This window comes from Borostomias antarcticus (assembly GCF_949987555.1).
Source record: "Borostomias antarcticus genome assembly, chromosome: 30".
Lineage (NCBI taxonomy): Eukaryota > Metazoa > Chordata > Actinopteri > Stomiiformes > Stomiidae > Borostomias > Borostomias antarcticus.
Window position 1 is genome coordinate 4,675,223 of NC_140263.1, and position 3,498 is coordinate 4,678,720.

Genomic DNA, 3,498 nt, shown 5'->3' on the forward strand with positions numbered 1-3,498 from the left:
GGGGGGGGGGGGTGGACATTTTCGGTCTGCTGCTGGCGATAGCTCGGAGCGTGCGACGCCAGCGCTACCGGGCCAGACGATGGTCATTTGTCAAAAGGGGGACAGGCGAAGGAAGGTAACCCGACACCGGTTGTCCGAATAGTGGAGATGCCAGCGAGCTACAACATACCGAGGGAAACAAGTACGCTTCGACCTTCGACCCCTCCCCCTCAACCCCAAGAGCTGACTGCATTGTCGCTGTTGCTTCTCCTCAACCACAAGTGTCCCACAACGCCATTGGCTACAGATCTCGTTATCCAACTGCTTGGGTAACTTCCTTTCACGGGCCGGACTCTTGAAAAAACAGCATTGCCTTGGACTCGAGCCTCTAAGTCAGTCACTAGGCCAGACAATAACTTAACATCAATTCTCCCACTTGAATGGAGGCTGAGAGGAGAGACTCACTTATCGAGGGAGGTCAGCCAGTAATACATCCGTTCAAGGTCTCAGAAGTCGATAGGCGGTCGGCTGTGAATTTCTATTATGGCGTGGCCTATAACTTTAAGAAGAGACTTTGTTCTCTATAATACCGTATGGATTAAAATCGTATTGAAAACAGACACTCCGCAGATCCCACCTGGCTTAGAACAGAGAGACGGAGAGAGAGAGAGAGAGAGAGAGAGAGAGAGAGAGAGAGAGAGAGAGAGACAGAGAGACAGAGAGAGAGATCATCCATTAGATATGAAAAGTTTGAAATCAGTCTCCCTACAACTTCTTAACACTGTGGTTAAAATGGATTTACGGTGGGAGGATTAACATTCTGGTTACGATGGACCGTGGTTTTAGTATTGTTACGGCACGACACAAAGGAACGCTCTGGCCTTGTGATGGCATCTCTGACCTCCTGCCGTTTCTAATGTGGAGGCACCCCCCCCCCCCCCACACACACACACTCCCCACACACACACACTCCTCACAAGAAGAGGTCAGGTTTATCGGTTGGCCTCAATTTCCTTCAAAGCCTGGATATTGTTGGAGCTTCAGAGGGTAAATCCTCAAGGATGGTTTAATTCCATGACTCATGTGGTGTGACCCACCATTTTATTCTTATCAAAAGCACTTGGGGGGGGGGGGGGGAAGGGGAGGGAGGAGAGACAGGGGGGGGGAACTGCCAACCCCTGACCCCTCAAGATCGTTTGCATAATGCGGTCGGATACACAACCGTTTCATGGACGTATCTCGCTTTGGAGTCGTTCACCGGGATCATGACACCTGATGTTCACTATACTATACTATACTATACTATACTATACTATACTATACTATACTATACTAGTGGGGCGGCTGTAGCTCAGTTGGTAGAGCGGGTCCTTCAATGATCGAAGGGTCAACGGTTCGAATCCCGGCTCCGACTGTCCACATGTCGAAGTGTCCTTGAGCAAGACACCTAACCCCAAATTGCTCCCAATGAGCAGGTTAGCACCTTGCATGGCAGCTACCGTGAATGGGTGAATGAGAGGCCATTGTAAAGCGCTTTGAGTGCCGCTAAGGTGGAAAAGCGCTATATAAGTGCAGTCCATTTATCATTTTTAGATGTAAACTCCTAGTTTAAAGAGCAGGTTGTTCATTTTCCGAATGAATTCCTGACATCATATCGGTGACGAGAAGTTAGCCACCTTATTTTTCTGACGTGAACATCCGCCAGTTTATTTAGCGAAACCCTGTTTTTATACAGTTGCGCGTAATCTTTATTACCACAAACATCTGTACAGTTCTTTCGATTTGTCTCTTTTTTTAGCACGCCATTTACTAGACCTAATTACAGTTTCAGCAGCATTTTAGCTGATCCCAGACCAGCTTTGTGTGTTGTCGCATGTCAAGGACCCTACAGCACCCTCTTTTTCGAGACACTGGGCCCCATTCCAATATGAACAGGCTGTACAAGGTTCCCGGGTATCAAACAAAAGGTTGCAGGTTGTGATTTGCCTAATCCGCATGGTTTTTAATCTCTTCGGCAGACGACGCCTGACCACAGCGCAACGTCCGGCTGACTGGTAATCATCTCTCGGATAATCGCTCTCCACACGTAAAAATAATAATCATCTTAATAATGATTATGATTATGGAGGTCTTGCCAGACCACCCCCCCCCCCCCCCCCCCCCTCTGAGGTAGGGTGGCCTATAGGGGGACGTCTTGTTGAGGTCAGTTTCTAGCTAACGTTAGCTAGCTAGCTAGCTCGGTCGGTTTCTTTGCAATAAACATTTTTGAATGCATCCTTACCGTTCGAGGTAGCTAATGTTAGTTTACAGTATCAGACAGAAGATGTTTTTAATAGTTTGTTGAAGTAGGCTACCTTTTTTTTTTACAGTGGTATCAAGTTGGCTATTGAGAATCGTGGAATTTCACTAGTATTGGTATCGACGACTAAATGTTTGGTGTGGTGACATCCCACTGAGCAAAGACACGTCTAAAAGACTTCTTTTAGATGTCTTTTTTGTCTTTTCCGGACGTCCAAAGACATCCAATTAGGAGCCAGAATGAATGTTTTTTTAGACGTTCAGATATTGGACCCGTTCTGCACGTCCACAGACGTCTTAGAGGGGTCCAAGCCAGACGTGTGAATATTGAGGGGGTCCAGCAGACGTACAAATGGGGTTCTGGACCGACGGACGTTATTAAGACATGATCTGAACGTCTCCCTGACGTTGTGTGTTTGCTGGGATCCCTAGTGTGGGGTGAGGTGGGGGGAGGAGGGAGGGTGTATGGGGTGATGCTGCCTTTTCCTCTTCTGCTCCACTGTAAATTGCAGTGATGGCTGTTGACCCACAACTACTCAATGCAAGCCTGCCACAGGGGGCCTGTGAGGGGTGTGCGTGCATGTGTGTGTGTGTGTGTGTGTGTGTGTGTGTGCGTGTGTGTGTGTGTGTGTGTGTGTGTGCGTGTGGTTTGAGGGCAAGGGCGGCCTCCTTGTCACTTTGCGTTAAAGTCAAGAAGGAAGGCGGCCGTGATGTCAGTGCCTGTGGGTGCGTGCGTGTGTCTCTGTCCGTGTGTGTGTGTGTCTCTGTGTGTGTGTGTCTGTGTGTGTGTCTGTGTGTGTGTGTGTCTGTGTGTGTGTGTATTGGTCAGGAGGGGGTCGGGGTGTCGCCCTGCTGCGTTAGAGGCGTGGCCGAGCCGTAGTGACAGTGCAGCTCTGAGCGGAGGGGGCTCTGCTGTCTGGGGGGGAGGGGGGACACAACGCCACAGGGGGGGGGGGGGGGGGACACAACGCCACAGAGGGGGGGGGGGGGGGGACGACACACAACGCCACAGAGGGGCCAGCCTATCGCCTGGGAGCAGACCGCGCGTCTCAACACGGTAGTCCGACTAACGCTACTACACCCTAAGTTCGTGGGCCTTCGGCATTATGGGAGTTGTAGTGTCACTGTTATTTCCACTGAGGTCTATTGCTTTCCAAGACGGGGGGGGGGGGGGGGGGGGGATCTCACGGCATGATAGCTGGGTTTATGTGCTCTTTAGAC